Source organism: Pan troglodytes, chromosome 11 (assembly GCF_028858775.2).
Source record: "Pan troglodytes isolate AG18354 chromosome 11, NHGRI_mPanTro3-v2.0_pri, whole genome shotgun sequence".
Taxonomy (NCBI): domain Eukaryota; kingdom Metazoa; phylum Chordata; class Mammalia; order Primates; family Hominidae; genus Pan; species Pan troglodytes.
In genome coordinates, this window is record NC_072409.2 from 59,204,440 (window position 1) to 59,224,107 (window position 19,668).

Consider the following 19,668-nt stretch of genomic DNA (forward strand, 5'->3'; position numbering starts at 1 on the left):
TTTGTTAAATCAAGAGCTAAAACACCTATGAAGATTAAATCTTCAAAAGTGCAATTATACAAATGATGGAGAAGGAGCCATGTGATTCTTTGGTTTAACTTTTTAATAGTTCAGAAATTCCCCAGTGCAATTCATTTGAGCCAACACTTAGTCTAATACACAGGAAAAAATATGTATCAATAGGTGATACTTTCTCACAAGGAAATCAGCAATCCCATAGAATTCTTGTAATTAGAAATTATCCTTCTTAGGGTTTAATAGAAGGTGGAATCAGAAATTCTCCACATAGAAATGCATCTACCAAGAATTCTAAGATTTTAAGAAATTGCAATTTAATGTTGGAACATGCACAGTGAACCTGTGTGTATAATTTTGACTTTCATTTACTCACAATACATATATTGAAATACTGCTTTCGCCAGGCACTATCAGAGTTCAGGGCAAACTATAGCATGCAAGACTGATAACTCCATGCCTTTATGGAGCTCAGCCTGCTGCAAGGACAGCAACTCCAAAAACAAATAGAAAAACAAACAAAGATTGTTTTAATCTGTAATAAATGTTGTGATGGAAACAACTCTGTAATAAACGTTGTGATGGAAACAAGGGGCTAAGTAAGAGAATTACAGAGAAAGCTTATTTTAGTAAGGATGGTTGAAATGGAGCCTTTCTTAGGAGGTGACATTCTAACTAAAACATAAGAAGGAAGTAAACCCTGGAAAGAATGAGTGAAAAGATTCCAGGAAGTGGTAACAGCATATGTAAAACGCTGTTTGGCAATTCAAGAAACAGACCAGTGTGGATAAGATTTAGCCCATTGCAGGGACTGAGCAGGGTAATAGGAAAAGGGGGTCATAGAGGGGAGATTGCTGAGAAATCATGGTAAAGATTTGAATGTTTCCCTAAATGCAATGGGGAGGGTTTACACGGGGAGGAATAGGGCTTAATGTTTTAAGAACTTTATCATTCACTGGGTGCGATACTCATACCTGTAATCCCAGCACTTTGGGAGGCCAAGGTGGGCAGATCACTTGAGCTCAGGAATTCGAGACCAGCCTGGGCAACATGGTGAAACCCCACCTCTACAAAAAATACAAAAATTACCTGAGTGTGGTGGCATGCACCTGTGGTCCCAGCTACTTGACAGGATGAGGTGGGAAGATCTGGGAGCTTGGGAGATCAAGGCTGCAGTGAGCTGTGATCACAACACTGTACTCCAGCCTGGGAGACAGGCAAGACTCTGCTCAAAAGAAGAAAGAGGAGAAGGAGGAGGAAAAGGAGAAGAAGGAGGAGAAGGAGAAGGAGAAGAAGAAGGAGGAGGAGGAGGAGGAGGAGAAGTTGTTATTTCAGAAGTTGTGTCTAATTGCTTCTCAGAGGAGAATGGATTGGAAGTAGGGCAAAAATGGAAGAAAATAGTTCAATTAGGGGGCTGTTACAGGAGTCCAGGCAAGAGATCATGATGGCCAAGACTGAGATGAAACAGTGGGAATATAGAGAAGAGAATGGCTTAAACAGATATTTTGGAGATGCAATTGATAGGACTTGTTGTGGAATAGATGTGTGGGAATGATGAAAGTGTAGAATCAAGGAATGAAGAGTGACTCCCAGAATTCTGTCTTAATTAGGATGGTTACTTAATTAATGGATGGTGATGCCATTTATGGAGATGCAAAGTGACAAGAGACGATGGGGAGCAGATTGCTCAAGCTGTGTTTGATCTATCTGTGTGACATCAAGGGGAGATGCTGAGAAGACGGTTGGTGGAGTGAGTCTGGAGTTCAGAGGGAAAGTAAGTCTAGGAATGAAAATCCCCAACTTACATTTTTGGGCAAACAGAGTCCCTGGTGGAAAACTATTTATTTATTTATTTATTTATTTATTTATTTTTAACTTTTGAGATAGGGTCTCACTCTGTAATCCAGGCTGAAGTGCAGTGGAGTGATTATGGCTCACTGCAGCCTCAACCTCCTGGAATCCAGCGATCCTACCAGCTCAGCCTCCTGAGTAGCTGGGACTACAGGTGTGTGCCACCATGCTTAGTTAATATTGTTTGCTTTTTATAGAGATGGGGTCCTGAACTCCTGGCTTCAAGCAATTTCTCCTGACTCAGCCTCCCAAAGTGCTGAGATTACAAGCGTGATTCACTGCACCCAGCATCTGGTGAAAAATTTATTCCAAACTATGCTCTTTATGTGTCCCATTTGCAGAAGCAGTTTAGCTTTATAAAGAAAGTTTCCCCTGCCCAACTTTTAGAGCCCCATGGAATCCCTTAGTCATGTTGACAATACCTGTAAGGATGAAAGGGGAGTCAGTCCATTATCAGAAACAAATGGCAATTGTATGTGGAATCCAGGCACTGGAATCAAGCATTTATTTTTCCCAACATATCACCCTATCAGCTTGCCCAGTGTGTATCTAGAGTGGGTATTAGGACACCCTCTTCTCTCTGATCTTCATCTTTCTTCTTTTTCCCTCCTCATCACCTTTGTTTATTCCTCTCCATGAACCTGGCCCCATCCCAGAGGTCCAAAGTCTCTAGGCGTCATGTAGAGGCTTCTATTATGTATTTCTACACTGGTGCTTTGTCAATATTAGTGTGCACACAAATCACCTGCGGATTTCATTAAAATGCAGACTTTGATTCAGTAGGTCTGGGCTGGGGCCTGAGACTCTGCATTTCTAGTAAATTTCTAGGTGATGCTGAGGCTGCTGGTCCAGGGAACACATCTACAAATGGTAGCCACGTCTCAGAGCATAATTTTCATGGCTTATACCAATAGAAGTGTAATTTTAACTTATTTCTTTGTGGAAGTGAATAAATGCACCAGGCTAGGAAAGAAGGAATCAATATGAGAGAAGAAAATCTCATCCTGACACCTGTATTTGAGCCTCTTTTCTTCACATTTGGTCCTCAAAAAGGCATTAGAATGAAAAATAATCTTTAGAATCTAAACTCCAAAAGATCACACACCTGGTTAATAAAATGCTTTTCATAACTTGAAAGGTTATTTGAATGTGTCCATGTGGACCAGACCTGGGTGAAATGTTCAGGCTGTCCAGATCCTGCAATGCATCATGGGCTGTAGGGGCAAGATTCTTTCCTCACATGCCCCCAGTTGGTGACAGGGGGTTATGAACCTAATTAGCAGCTAAGAGCACTAGGCACTGCTTTGAAACTTCTCATACCTTATATTGGTCAGATATTTACTCTTGTTCTTGACTAGTTTGGGTGGGAGATTCAGTCCATCAGAAAGAGAGCTTCCTCATTTCTGAACTGCTAAGTTGGGAAGGCTGCACCTCCATCAACCCAAGTAAGAGAGGCTCACCTTCAAAAGTGCATTGATGGGCCAGATGCGGTGGCTCACACCTGTAGTCCCAGCACTTTGGGAGGTCGAGGTGGGCTGGTCTCTTGAGGCTGGGAGTTCAAGACCAGCCTGGCCAACATGGTGAAACCCTGTCTCTACTAAAAATACAAAAATTAGCCATGCTTGGTGGCACATGCCTGTAATCCCAGCTACTATTTGGGAGGCTGAGGCACGTGAATCACTTGAGCCCAGAAGGCAGAGGTTGCAGTGAGCCAAGATCACACCATTGTACTCCAGCCTGGCCAACAGAGTGAGACTCTGTCAAAAACAAAAAAAGAAAAATGAAAAAAAGTACATTATTGGAATGGCTCTAACAGTCCTATAAACAAAATTTTGAGAAACGAAATGGATTTTACAAGAATGCAGTTAGGGTTCTCTGTTACATTAAGTGACAAATATTGTTATTGGTTTCAGCGTATAGCTTAGATAGTAGGTGCTAGCTGACTGGCTGGCTGAGTGAGTGAATAAACTTGGCATGAATTGGGAGGCAGGCTGGTATCATCGAAGGCAGCTGTACTTTAGAGGCAGACAGGCTTTGCCACACTGGGATTCTCGGACCCTCTGCTTTTGCATCTGTAATGCCAGAACAATGATGTCTCTCTGGGAGGGTGGACTGAAGATTGGAGATAATGTATGGAAGCATCTGGCTAACTAATTAGCATGGATAATTTGATTGCTTTTTGATGGATAATTGATGGATAATTTGATTGATTTTTATTATCATCATCTCAGGCTCCTTACTTGGCTCCTTGGGCTGTCATCCATCCCCTAAATCGCCCAATTGGGGTTTCATCCTGCCCCCTCCTGTCGCCATCTGGTCATTCATCTGCTAGGCTGAGTGGTTTCACTCATCACCACCAATCCCTGCCCACCCTTCACCCCAGCCTGCAAAGCCACTTCCATCCTTCAGACCCTCCAACTTCCCTACCACTCCTCCAAGTAATCCAGATTTTGGGATAGTTCCTTCCTGTCTAGCACTCTTTTGTCTTCTTTCTTTGCCTTCTCATCTCTCAAGTATAGGTGATATTTGTGAGGTAGTAAAAATACAAAAATCAGCTGGATGTGGTGGCGCCTATAATCCCATCTACTCGGGAGGCTGAGGTGGGAGGATCACTTGAATCTAGGAGGCAGAGGTTGCAGTCAGTCAAGACCGTGCCACTGCACTGCAGCCTGGGTGACAGAATGAGACTCTGTTTGAAAACAACAACGACAACAACAAAAAAAAAGAAAACAGAGGAACAAATTTGAGAACTCATGGTGCCTGATTTCAAGAATTACTATAAAGCCACAGAAATCAAGACAGTGTGATACTGAGAAAAATACAACATATAGATTAATAAAACAGAACAGAGAGCTCAGAAATTGACCCACACATAGGTGGTTACTTGATTTTTGACAAAGATACGAATGAGGTAGAAAAATAAGTCTTTTCAATAAATGGTATTGGAACAACTGGACATTCATATGCTAAAAAAAGAGAACTTCAACTTATATCCTGTATTGTATAATACAAAATAGTTAACAGTTAACTAAAAATGCATCATAGGCTATCATAGGCCTAAATGCAAGAAGTTTTAACCATAAAAATTCTAGAAGATAACATAGAAAAAAAATTTGCAAAGATTTAAGCAAATACTTAAATCTTTGGTTTAAGCAAAGTTCTCTTAGATATGTCACTAGAAATATGATTTATAAAAGCACACACTGATAAATTTAGCTCTATAAAAATTTAAAATTTCTGCTCTGCAAAAGACACTTCAGAAAATGAAAAGACAAGCTACAGACTGGTGGACAATATTTGCAAATATTTTCCTACATAAATGACTTGTGTCCAACAAATGACTTGTATCCGTAATATATAAAGAGCCCACAAAGCTCAATAATAAGAGAATCCAATTTTTAAATGGCCAAAAGATTTGAACAGACACTTTATCAAAGAGGATATATATGGAGAAAAACACATAAAAAGATGCTTCTCATAATTATTCATTAGGAAAATGTAAGTTAAAACTATGATGAGATACAATTTTGTATCCACCAGATATATAAGTCTGACAATTCCAATGGTACAGAAGATGTGGAAACCAAAACTCTCAAGCACTGTTATTGATAGCAGTATAAATTGAAACAATTTCTTTAGCATGCAATTTGGCACTATCTAGTTAGGTTGAAGATTCACATAATCCATGACCCTGCAATTCTACTTCTAGATAGAGAATAATTCTTGCACATGTGCACAAAGAATGAATACAAGAATGCTAGGTACAGCATTTTGTGGTAATGGAGGAACAATGTAGAAAATGTCCATGAACAGGAGAATAGACAAATTGTGGTTTATTCATACAATGCATGCTACACAGCAAGGGTTAGCAAACTATAGCCCATGGGTCAAATCCAGCCCATTACCTATATGTATAAATAAACTTTTATTGAAACCCAGCCACACTTGTATTCACTGATGTATTGTCTGTAACTGCTTTCGTGTTACAACAGCATTGTTCAATAGTTGCAAGAAACCATATGACACACAGAGCCTAAAATATTTAATGCCTGGCCTTTAATAAGAAAAGTTTGCTGACCCCTGATCCATAGCAAAACAAAAAAAGTAAATCACAGCCCAGGCAACATGGTGAGACCCCATCTCTAAAAAACATTTAAAAATTTTTGCCAGGCATGGTAGTGGGAGCCTGTAGTCCCAGCTATTTGGGAGGCTGAGGCAGGAGAATCGCTTGAGCCCAGGAGGTCAAGGCTGTAATGAGCTATGATTATGCCACTGCCCTCCACCCTGATAAAGCAAGATTCTGTCTCTAAAGGAATGAATGAATGAATAAAATGACAAGTATATTGCATCAGTCAGAGCCCAACCAGAGAAACAGAACTAGTGAGAGATACATATTAAGAGGTTTATTCCAAGGAACTGGCTTGTGTGTGATTGTGGGGGCTGGCTAGGCATGTCTGAAATCCATAGGGAGACTGTCAGGAAGGGCAGGCTGGAACCATCAGTCCTAAGCTGAAGCTTGGTTCACAGGTGGGATCTCTTCTCCTCCAGGGAATCCTTGTCTATGCCTTTCAATTGCCTTTCTAATGCCTTTCAACCAATTGAATGAAGTCCATTCAGATTATCTAGGCTAATCTTCTTTACTTAAATCCAATTGATTACAGGCTTTAATCACACCTACAAAATACCTTCACAGAAACACCTAGTGTTTGACTGATTAACTGATCTAGCCACACTGACACGTAAAACTAGCAAATGTATCCACAAAGATAAATCTCATATATCCACAAAGATAAATCTCATAAATATAATGCTGAACAACAATAAAAGTTGCAAAATCATACATAAGATAAGGTAACATTTATATAAAGGTTTAAAATGGGCAAAAAATTTAACAAAGTTTATGAATATATGGATATATAAAACCATGTAAAGGAATGATAAAGTTACTTTATGTTACTGAGTGCCACTGGGAAGGAAGGAAAGGAGTGGAATTGGGAGTAGTTTTACTGTATCTATAATATTCTGTTTGTTTGTTTGTTTGTTTGTTTTTAAAGGCAAGAGACTCCAAAGTAAATCAGGCATACAAAAATCTTATAAAACCTGGCCCTGATATTGTAATTGCTTATTGTATTATTGTTAATACTTGGGTGCATGTGTGCAATCTTGCACAATCATTATTTTTTAAAAAGCATCATGATTAAACCCCTTTGCACAAGCCTAAAAAGTGGTGTTTATACTGGGTGGTCAACTTTGATTCAGAACTACACTGGATAGGACCAGGCAGTAGAGGCTTCTTTTTTGTTTTCTAAATGCTAAACACCACTTTGGTGGATGCTCTGGGTTTTCTTTCATGGTCCAGTGTTTCAGGGAATGAACCTCACCTCCTGGGAGTTGAGCCTGGAAAATCACAGCATTCATCATGCTCCAGCCTGTGCCCAGTGGAGAGCGCAGAGCAGGGTGAGTCATTCTTACTTGAGCCCCGACCTTGGCTGACCTTCGTAGTGCCAAGGTCTGGAGCCAAATGAAACTCCTGACTTAAGGAGCTAGAGATAAAGAGGCGGGTGGCTGGTCACATGGTACGTGGCCGCTGATGGAATGTGACTTGTCAGACCCCCCCAGGGGGCTTTCAGTAGGGCCTGCATTTGTATTTATTATACCAAGAGACATAATGCTGAGAGTTCTTCCTGAAGAACGTCAGACTTCTGATTTAAGAAGTGGTTGTATACAGATCCAAAGGTTGTAATCTGCAACATGCCTGCAGAAATTTATCAACTGACATTTTTGTATGGCATGCCAACGTAAGTCTTTTTGCAAAAATTAAACTCTTTTAGGATTAAAAAGAACACATGCTATTTGTAAAAATTTGGAATATGTGAAAAGCTAGAGAGAAGAAAACAAACCTCTGAAGCTCACTACCCAACATTATCAGTGATTATCTTTTAGCCTTTTTTTTCCCAGTGTCATACTTTTTTCTGTAGTTAATGTACCCTTTCAACAATGGTTATTGAGCACCCAGCAAGTACCAGGCTTTATTGTCGGGGCTAGAGATATGGAAATGTACAAAACAGCCAAGGTCCCTGCTCTTGGGGAGCTAATAAGAAAGAAGGGTAGACTAACCATTGAAAATCAGTATATAAATATACAAGATACATTTAGATACAAAATGGTATTATGGAAAAAATGATACCTAGCAATACCGAAGACTGATAATGTGCTGTTCTAAGCCTTTCACTCATGTGTATCAATACATTGAATAAAACTGATGTCTCTCTGTGTGTGTGTGTGTGTGTGTGTGTGTGTGTGTGTGTGTGTGTCAGAGGGAAGGTTAGGCTATTACAGGAAATCTTTCAATGCAATGATCAGGAATTTCCTATTGAAGAAGACAACGTAGGAACCAAGGTTTACGTAAAGGGTAAAAGATGGCCATGGAAGACCCAGGTTGAGAGCCTTCCAAGCAAAGGGAACAGCAAGTTTAAATACCTTGAGCATAAAATACTTTGGCATGTTCCTGAAACAGAAAAAAGTATGTCTGGGACTTCAAGGAACAAAAGGCAGAAAGGTCTGCAATGAAACCAAAGATTGTCCTTTTTGGGTTCTCCAGGGAACTCTTGAGAGCAGCAGAAACAGGCATTTTTTTTTCCAGTGGTTTCATTCTCTTCTTATCCCACCCACTACTTTCACACTCTCATTTCTGTATGAGGAAAGGGCTGAGCTTTTGTTGCAGCTGCTACTCTTGGAACAGTTGAGACCATTAACTCACATCTCCGGCACCTGACATGCCAGCATCCTACAGGCAGAATTTAAAGCTTCGGGGCCCTCTTTGCTAAAATGCTACCCACCCTTAAGTCCACACAAAGTTGAAGGCAGCTTTGCAATTGAGTTTTACCAACAATCTTAGGACCCACATTGTTAATTGCTACACAGCAACCACTCCTCACTCAGCACTTCTTCCTCAGCTGAGAGGCTTCCCTCTACTGTAAAGGCTAATGATGCCAAATATTTTTTTCTCCTCCCTTGCTTCCAGATGACCAAACTCAGAGTAGTGTCTTGGCCCTTAGATTTGCTACCTAAAGCCCACAGGGTGGCTGTCTCAGTTTCCTGACTATCATTCCCTACAATCTGGATTTTGCAGCTTGAATGTTAATAGGGTAATTCATTGCAGCCCTTTGTTCTCTCTATTGCCTGTAAAATGGTGGTCATAAGCCTCAATACATATAATCTTTAAAACAACTCAATAAGGCAGGGCCATTCATGTCCCCACTTTACAGACTAATAAACTAAGGCACAAAAAATTATGTACTAGAGGTCATGTAGCTGGAAAGTGGAGGAGCTAGCGTTGGAATCCAGGCAGAGGCTTCTAACCACTATGCCGCACACAGAGAAATTATTTAAAAGACATTTTAAAATTATTTTTAATGAACACACAGTAATTGCACACATTTATGTGGTACAGTGTGATATTTTGATACCTGTATACAATGTGTAATGTAGAAAGACACTTATGCAACCCCCTTTGGTTGAATATTGTCCAGGAACAGATTATTGGTTTGTTTGTAAGTCTAGAAATCAATTAACTCAATTAGCAAACAATGATGAACCATCTACAGTGTGTGCTGGGCTAAACCGTGGGATACAAAGTTGGGCAACATGACATTGAAGATGATGATAAGTGGTGTGCTGAGAGCTTACTGTGCACCAGCCCCTGACCCAGGTGCTATGGATATAATGGGGAGCATCACAGTCCAGGTGAATTTCATCACAGACCTCCATCTTGTAGGAGAGAATCAACCGTGAACCAAGCGCTATAATGGGAGAGTTGTGCAGTCCAGTCCGGGCATCACCAGCCACATGGGACTATTTAAAAGCAATTAAAATTAAATAATACTTACACATCAGTCCCTCAGTCACATTAACCACATTTCAAGTGCACATGTGGCTCGTGGCTACCTATAAATAGCACAGATTATGGAACAATATTCTTGCTGAACGTTCTGTTGGATGGCACTGGTTTAGAGTGTTTGGAAGCACAGAGAGACATTTCTCATTTAAACGTGGAGGTGAGGAGAGGTGTCAAGAAAGGGATCCTGAACAAAGTAATGTTTAAGCTGACACGTGAAGAATGACTAGTTTTAATCCTTACTATAGTTCTGTGAAATATTTTGTATCTCTACTTAATGAATGAGAAAATGGTCTCCAGGAAGTTGAGAAACTTGCCTGAAGTTGCAAGAAAGGGGTGAGAGAGAATATTTGATTCCCAAATCCATGCTTGAAACACTAACAGTCACTAAAGCAACCATGGACAAAAGAGACCTCTTTTGAAAGAAACAGGTAGCAACTTCACAAATAATTGTTTGAACACTTTGTGCTGTATTTTAAAGCACTCTGTTAAGTATTAATGTAATATGAAGTTTCCAAAAACAATTTAAAAAACACAGGGCTTCTCACCACATGGAGTGTGCCATTTCACGGAGAGATAGACAGGTGTCTATGAAATGTTGGCAGAACAAGTGAATTCTAAGTGCTATAGGAATTATAGGAGGTGGTAATGTCTTCCTGTGAAGACTTCCTGGAACAGGGAGGAATTAAGAGGGGTCTCAAAACTGTGTAGAATGGGCATATCAGAGCATTGCAGGCAGGAGGAAAGTTTGTTGGAAGGCTTAGGATGGGGGCCTGCAAGATCAGTGCTGAGAATGGGAATGATACCTTAGTCTTACGTTGGGGGTTTGTTCAGATGAGACAACTCAGTCTTTTCTGCAGGCATGGGCTTTCAACACAAATTCTTCTTGAACAATACTTATGGGTGTGTCTATAAATATTGGTTCAGGGGCAGGGCAGAGACATCACTATTTCCCCTTCAGGGAATTTCCCTCAGAGAGCATTATTGACATCACAGCAGAATTCGTGGCTTCCCAGAGGAAAAGTCTTCAGGAACACACAAGAGAGATTTTCGGGGCAATGCTTCTTTGCTTTCAGCGTGTGTCTAACAGTTCTTTCCCTTTCTCTCATACCTTTCTTCAAACCTGCAAATGAATCCCAGTGCTAGAGAGTACAGAATTACTTGTGGGAATTTAAAATCAATACATTGTTATGCACTTAAGTTCATGGGAAAAATAATCTAATTAACAAATATCTGCACTGACTTGTGAGCTATGTGAATCTGACAAATTAATACTATACATGGCATTTTATATACTCGGTTTGCTGTTCACATACTATCTGTTGGGTTCTACTTTTTTGTCTTAACATTGTCTTATGTACAATTTTCTTGGCACATCAATATAGTCCAAATAAGACCACTTTTTAATGATGGTTTATAACAAAATCAGTCTTCAATTATTGGCTAGTAGATTTATTTCCTGATAGCATTTTAAAAATATCAGTGCAATGAATAGTTTTGGACAATCATTTTTTAATTACATATTTTTGTTTTTAGAGCATATTCTCTAAAATGGGATGACTAGAACCTAGGTTTAATCATTGTATGCCTCTTGTTAGTTGTTCTCTAGGAAGATTATACCAATATTTATCTAGTGTATCTGTCCTCCCAAAGCCTTGTCAACACTGGATTTTGAATTATTACTTTGCTCTTGGTAATTTAAGGGACCTTACTTCGACTCTCTGTCTCAGTTGCTTTATCTGTGGATGTGGATAATGAGTTTTCAGGGTTGAGGATTGAATGAGATAGTGCAGGCAAAGCATCGGCACAAGGCACGGTATATAGTATATAGGCCGCTAATGTCTATTCTTCCCTTGTAAGGAGTATGCAATGGGAATTTAGAGCTGCTTCACGTTGGGTTTTTTGTTTGTTTGTTTGTTTGTTTGCTGCTGAGGTTAAGCATTTCTTTCAAGTGATTACGTATCACTGGAATACCTGGGGTGTGTCTTAAAGCCACTCTCCCTTTCCACTCTTCTCTATCTCCTCTGTCCCACAGTATGCCCCAGTCCTGAACTAGACTTTACCATCCTCTATTCACCACCTGGTCCAAGATCCAAAATAATCACCATGACTAGACGTGAGATACAGCGCTAACAGGAGACAGCAGAACATCCCTACAAACTCAGAGTTCTAGAACCACACATTCTCCATGTGGAAAGGAAGTCCCAGTGGTTGTCTGTCCAACTTTCCAGTGGTCATCTGACAGATTCCCATCAGTAGATGTGTTCTCTTCTTAAAATATGTTAAATAACACCCATCGAGTAAATTCTATGAAGAATTTTAGGTGAGGCTACAATTTGGCCTCTTTATTCTTGGTACCTAGGCAACATGGTCAGTACTCTTACCTACTATAGTCAATTCTCAGATAATCGTGTTATCACTTAGCCAAATTTTGAAACGTCTTTGAGAAACATTGAATTAAGTTCTTAATGTCATAATTAAACCGAGTAGAGAGCATTCTTCTGTTGATAGGACTCAATATTTTATTTAATGGGACTTCTCCCATGTAGTTTATAGCCACGAAACATTTAAAGTCTACCTTCTTCTAGATAAGAGCTGGTGTCTGAAATTGATAAATCAAGAAATAGAAGCTTGAGTATGTTATTTGAAGTTATAAAAGTAGAAACTATTACCAAAATAAATTCAGAAAAATTGGAAAGCAGAAAGGGAAAGAGTATGTGGGAGACAGTCAAACTGTGTCAACTTTCTTTTCTTTTCAAAGTTGAGTGTTAAACATACTTTTAAAAATGACAGCTCAATTAAGAGATTGAATTATATATTAAATAATATATAATTATATTATTTAATGTTAAAACGGTAACTACTAGAAGAACAAAAAACCAGAATCTTCTAACAGTGGTCTTCCCACAAGGCTAGAACTACAAGTTGGAGGGTAGATAAGAAGAAAAACCTTATGTTTAATTTTAGACTCCTCTATATGCTTTGAAATTTTTGATACATGCACATTATCTTTTCCTTTTTTAAAAGGTGCTTTATTGAGAAATAACTTACATATCATTCCATTCACCTATTTAGAGTATACAATTCAATGGTTTTCGGTATATTCACAAAGTTATGCATTCGTCATTAACTTTAGAACATTTTTATCACCTTCCCTACCCCTAATCCTGTACCCGTTAGCAGTCACTCCTCATTTTCCTATTATGCCCCCTCTCCCCAGCCAGAGGCAACCTCTTTCTGTCTCTGCAGATTTGTCTATACTGGATATTTTCTATAAATGTAATTAAACAACATGTAGCCTTTTGTGTCTGGTTTATTTCAGTTAGCATAACATTTTCAAGGTTCATCCACATCGTAGCATGTACTGATACTTCATTCCTTTTTATTGCTGGATAATATCCCATTGTATGAATATACAACCTTTTCTTTATCCACTTATCAGTTAATGGATATTTAAGTTGTTTCCACTTTTTGGCTATTGTGAACAATGCTGCTATGAACATTTGTGTACAAGTTTTTGTGTAGATGTATGTTTTCATTTCTCTTGGATAGATATGTAGGAGTGGAATTGCTGGGTCATATCTTAACTCTACATTTAAACTGTTGAGGAACTGCCAGAATTTTTTCAAAAGTGGTTGTTTCTTTTTCAATTCTCACCAGCAATGGAGGACAGTTCCAATTTTTCTGCCTCTTCACCAACACTTATTATTATCTCTCTTTCTGATTCTAGCCATCCTAGTAGATATAAAGTGTTGTATAGTAGATGTCTTTGTAGTTTTAATTTGCATTTCCCTAATGACTAATAATGTTGAGTATATTTTCAAATGCTTATTGGTCATTTGTATATCTTCTTTGAGAAATGTCTATTTAGATCCTTTGCCCTGTGAACATTATTTTCATCTAGAAAAACTATAAGATGTTTGACAGCATGGTAAGCAAATAACAAATGTTGGACCTGGCAGTCTCTGGGTGAAGAAAATGAAGAGTGATTTCTTTTTTGTTTTTCTAAATTTTCCTAAGTTTTAAAAACAAACATAATTTTTTGTCATCTTCAAATATTTACATTTTTCCTCAATTTCTTTATCTTTTTCTGATTTGAAAAATTAGCACAAGAAAGTTTTGTTAAAGAAGATACAATATTAACCTAGAGGCAACAATAGCTAACATTTCGGAAGATTTCTTTTCAGGACTTTTCTCAACTTTGCGTACTTTTTTGAGGTTGTAGTATATGTACATGTTCAATTTATGCCTTTTATTCTTATCAGGATATCACAGACAAACTCTTGCATATTAAATAAACCTCTTATTTAATTTTTTCATCTGAAAGTCTCTAGAGGAAATGCCACCATATCGCTTGGCATGCAGAGTGGTCACAAAGAAGGGCTTCTTTCATACATTCATTACTCCAAAATTAAGAAAAAACTACACAAACATGCAACACCTACTGTTCCCAACCTATGGGCAACACAAACCTAGGACACAGCAGACTTTTAAGAAGTCATCGCCTAGTCCTTTGCTGTAGTCTGATGTTCTCTGCCTGCTTCACACTGGAAAAGACAGACAGTTTTAAGTAGTATGAAGATGCTGGGCAACTCTCCAATACTTTCTAACTTGTATCTTCACAGAATAGCTTTGCCTTTTGGGTTAAATTATTTGTAATCCCCAAAGCACTGCCAACTCCCATATTTTTCCTTAAAATATGTGCTATAAAAAGCTGTATTCCTCTTGCTTGCCCCATCCTGTTTCTCTTTCCCTCATTACAATTATTATTCCTGAAATCGCCCATGCCATCAGGACAAGCTGACTGCAGGTAGAGGGATGAGTTATGTTTCTCTTCACTTTTTTTCCTATCCCAAAGGCTCCAAAGTTTCTGGTTGCAACAACTTTAAAAGCTGATTGCACAGATTCCATTTTCTCCTATGGTAATGAAATTAAATAGTCTCTCATCCTGGCAAGAGCTCCAGAAGAATACTTCTTTTACACTTGCTTTAAATGTTCGATTTTCTGTACCAATATAGGCTGCTGACTCTTTAAGCTCCCATGTATGTCCACAAACACTTCAAGACAGCAGTACCATCCAAAACCACACACATACAACAGGCTGCTTCCAATGTGAAAATCCGGGGGAAATACCAGGATATAGCACAGGAGAAGAATCCTGACTACTAAAGACTCTCCCTCATAAGCCTCCAGTCATAGCTGTGCAAGATTAAATGTAAGATGAATGGCTCGTGTTTAATTCAGTGCATGGGGCTGAGAATATAGTGCTCTTCTCTTCTTCCCAGGCACAGCGCTTACATGGAGTTTTCCAGACCCCTTGCAAGTAGGTGGGGCTGTGGGATCAATTTCTGGCCAGTGGAATGTGAGTGGACGTGATGATTGCCACTCCCCCATCTGGCATTCTAAATCTTTCATTCTGTCTTGCAGTTCAGGAAGGATTTCAGAGGCCACTTGTTGAAGATAATGGCGCCATGAGACAGTAGGAGCCAGGGTCTCTGGCTGATTGCACAAAACCAGCCCCACCACCAAATCACACTGAATGTTGACATGAACAAGAAATGAATCTTTATTATACTAATCCACTGAGGCTTGAGGGTTGTATGTGAAATCAGTTTGCATACCCTGATTAACACAGCTCCTTTTGCTTTTCTCCCATCCCAGCCAAATATTTTAGGTTGCTGTGACAGCTTGCTGACAACATCTTATAAGGGGTGTCAGAACAGGAAGCTCCATTTTGCTAGCAAAACATTCAAATTCAAATATTGTCAGGAGGAGACAGTCTTGCTAGTAAGGTTCCACCTAAATGGTTCCAAGTCAGGAGAGTCACTAAATGTTTTGAGAAATAAAAGTGAAAATCAATGTGTCTTCCCAGTGTATTCACATGGCACAGTGTCACAGAGGGCTTGAGCGTCTGAGCGTGGACTTCACTGGTTGACTAACGTTAACATGCATGTCTGTTCAACAAGTGTTTGTGGTGTCATCAGTGTCACACATGCTACCTTCCTTCACAAAACAAAGCTGAGAAAGTCTGCGTCTTTGCCCTGGAAGTTTCCCTCCACACAGGGTAGGATCTGCCTCGTCCACTGTAAGCAACTGAGCCCTCCCCGAAATGGCCCCAGGAAGGTGTCAGCTATGTCTTGGGCAGACAGCTATTGCCTCTACTTAGGAAGTTTGAGTGACTTTGTTGAATTCATTACCTTTCCTTCTTTTGCAGCCATCCCAGGAGCTGAAATACCATCATTTCTTGGTATTCTTCCTAGACCAGTCACCCTTTTATTTGGACTAATTTGATGTCAAATGTTTCACAATTGATGAGGATTTTTTTTTTAATGTTTTGAGTAGGTAGAAAACAAACTACTTTGCATGTTATAACAAAGAAGGGTTGAGCATGAAAAATCTATGCTCAATCATGAAGACCCCTGGGCATATTCTGCTGATCACTTCCTGCTCTGGGGATAAAATGGCAGCCTAGGGTTTGACTCCTGGTTCCATAGATAATTTCTGTGACCTTAGGAAAGTTGTTTCGATACTCATGGTATAATGATTGCAATAATTATTTTGGTGTGTGTTGAGGAACACTGCTGACTCACTTCTGCCTCTTTCCTCTACCTCAAGCTTTAAAACTGGCCTCTCCAACCAAAAAGCGGGGCGGGGTGGGGGTGGGTGGCGCGACGGTTCCCTCTCCCTTATCAAGGCCATGACGTTCAACTTCCTTAAAACCCAGGTTCAGACTTGATATAGAAAATGTGTGTATAAATTTTGCATGCTTTAAGAATCTTTCTGAAATGCAGCTTGATTCTCTATGCTATCCCGGCAATTCTCTATTTTTTTGTCCTTCTTTCTCTCCTCCATTCTGATATTCTCTTGCTTCTTGTTCACTCCTCGAATCAATCATTATTTGGTTCATGTTGTTTTTGTAACTTGTGGGCAAAGTGAAAACTCACCTTAAAAAAAGTATGTATGTGGGTCAGTTTGTAACGAGAAAAAAATGTTAAAGAGAAAAGGAGTAACTGAATTCAAAAGAAAATAGATTATACAGGCTGGTGGAAATTAGACTGGTATTCTTAATGGTGTATATATATTTTTAATGTTAGAAACAATATAACATCAATTTTTTTTAAACCTTAGAATTCTCCCACCCTGGTATACTATGCAGCCATAAAAAAGGATGAGTTCATGTCCTTTGTAGGACATGAAACCATCCTTTGTAGGAATGAAACCATCATTCTCAGCAAACTATCTCAAGGACAGAAAACCCAACACCACATGTTCTCACTCACAGGTAGGAACTGAACAATGAGAACACTTGGACACAGGAAGGGGAACATCACACATGGGGGCCTGTCGTGGGGTGGGGGGAGGGGGGAAGGATAGCATTAGGAGATATACCTAATGTAAATGACAAGTTAATGGGTGCAGCACACCAACATGGCACATATATACATATGTAACAAACCTGCATGTTGTGCACATGTACCCTAGAACTTAAAGTATAAAAAAAACCAAAAACTTCACATGTGCTCTCTAGATCAAGCTTATCTGTTACCTTCGTGCAGCTATTGAGTCGGCTACTGAGGATGAAAAATAAATAATATTGACAAAAATATTACAAAAAAAAGAATTCTCCCACCCTAACATGAGAACTTTAAACATTGTTCTTTTCCAGGTATTTATCGTTCATGTGCATTATTTTTTACATAATTATAATCTCCATATATATAATTTTATGTTTTTGCTATGAAATTTTAGGAGCACATTGCTTAGCTCTTCTTCCTGCTTCCTAGATGGGTCACCAGGTATTTTGGAGAACTTTTCCAGGGTCAGACCTGTATGCCTGCTAACACTGGGCCTCCAGTTTTCTTACTGTTCCTAGCTGAATGTAAACATCAATGAGTTTTGAGAAGAGCTAGATAATACCAACCTCTGGGCAAAGAACAGTAAGTTAAATAGGACATGTGTCTGGTAGATTTGCATATATTCTAGCTTTTAAAAACTCAAGAAAAAAGTACTGAGAGGTATTGTAAATCACTCATGAAGGCTTAAGATACAAGTGCACCTCTTCTAAAGGGTTCTGAGTCTTTAATACGCAAACTCCTCCAAGCCTTGGCACTAAATGTATTGCAGAAGGAACATTCCTTTGGCATGTTAGGCATGTAAGGGACTTTTCAGAGCATCTTGTCTAACTCTCTCATGGTGCAGACAAGGAATCTGCCACCAAGAAAGAATGCAGATTTCACTGTTGTGGGGACAGAGCTGGAGTGACAAACCAGGTCTTACGGCTCCTAATTCAATGCTCTTTCCAATCCTGAGAGGAAAGAGGAACAAGGGGATGGATAGGATTAAGAAAGAAAGAAAAAAAAAAGGCAGCGAAAAAGAAAGCAAAGCTGGATGAAAGGGAAGAGGGTACAGGGAATTAAGAAGAAAAGGAAGGCGACGCATATGAGGTTGTCAAGCCTTTGCTTGAATGTAAGGTTCCCAGGGTAAACTGGTCCTCTGAAATTAGTGTCTCAAGTTATACAGGGGCATCAGCTAAGCGTTTAGCCTTTCTTGTCTGCTTAGACATGAAGTTTCTAGAAAGAGAGGGCAATGTGGCAGGAGGATGGTCCCTAGAGATTTGGGAAGGATGCCAGCTCTACTTCTCTACTCTTCAATGTCAATGAATGCAATGCATGCCTTTCATCTGGATTCCTGTTTTTTTCTCATTGGAGAAAAAATAAAGGACAGATGAACAGGTGGAAATATCCATAGCTCACCAATGTTCCTCAAGTTCCCTCTGAATATTTATTGGACTTCAGTTGCTCTTGAGACATCATCAAAAAAAAAAAAATGCTAAATGTGCATTAGCAACTTAGAGAAATGCAACCTCCGGCATTTCATAGAAAGGTCCAGAAAGAATGTGTAACTGGTTCAAAGTGGCGTAGCTAAGAAGAATATATCGATGATCTGATGTGGTGTCACAAAGCACCCAAACACGTAGTGGATGAAGCAGTCTTCAAAAAATGGCTGCTATCAGCTCTTTTATTCCTGAACATAACACAGTACCCCTCAAGTCAGAAGGCAGAGTCTATTTCCCCTCCTCTTGAATCTGACTGGCCTTGTGACTTGCTTTGACCAATAGACTGAAGCAGAAGTAACATTCTAGAACTTCCAAACTCAACCCTTAAGAGAATTGGCAGTTTCTATTCCTCCCTCTTGGAAGCAAGATGCCATAGAAGAAGTCTAACCACCTTGCTGGGAGGAAGCCCAAGCCAGCTGGATGGACAGAGAGAGGTCATGTGGAGGAGAACTGAGGTGTCTGATATGTGAATGAGGCCTTCTTGAACCTTCCAATTCAGTCCAGCTGCCAGTGGCCAGTTGAATGCCGTCAAATGAGTGACCTAGGCCAGGCACAGTGGCTCATACCTGTAATACCAGCACTTTAGGGGTTGAGGTGGGAAGTTTGCTTGAGCTAGGAGTTTGAGACCATCCTGGGCAACACAGTGAGACCTTATCTCCACAAAAAAAAATAAAAACAATTAGCTAGGCGTTGGGGTGCATGCCTGTGGTCCCAGCTACTTGGGAGGTGGAGGTGGGAGGATTGCTTGAGTCCAGGAGATCAAGGCTGCAGTAAACTGTAATCATGCCATTGCACTCCAGCCTGTTCCAGCCTGTGTGACACAGCAAGACCCTGTCTCAAAAGCAAACAAACAACAACAACAACAAAAACAAACAAAAAAACCATGAATGACCTTAGGCAATACTCAGCTAGGCTTAGTTGACCCACTGAATCATGAAAAATAGTAAATGACTGATGATTTTGGCAACTAAGTTTTGGGATCGTTTGTTAAGCAGCAATCAATATCTGAAACAGTGGCTTTAAACAGCAACCATTTATTGTTTCTCATGAATCTATGAGTTGGGAGGGT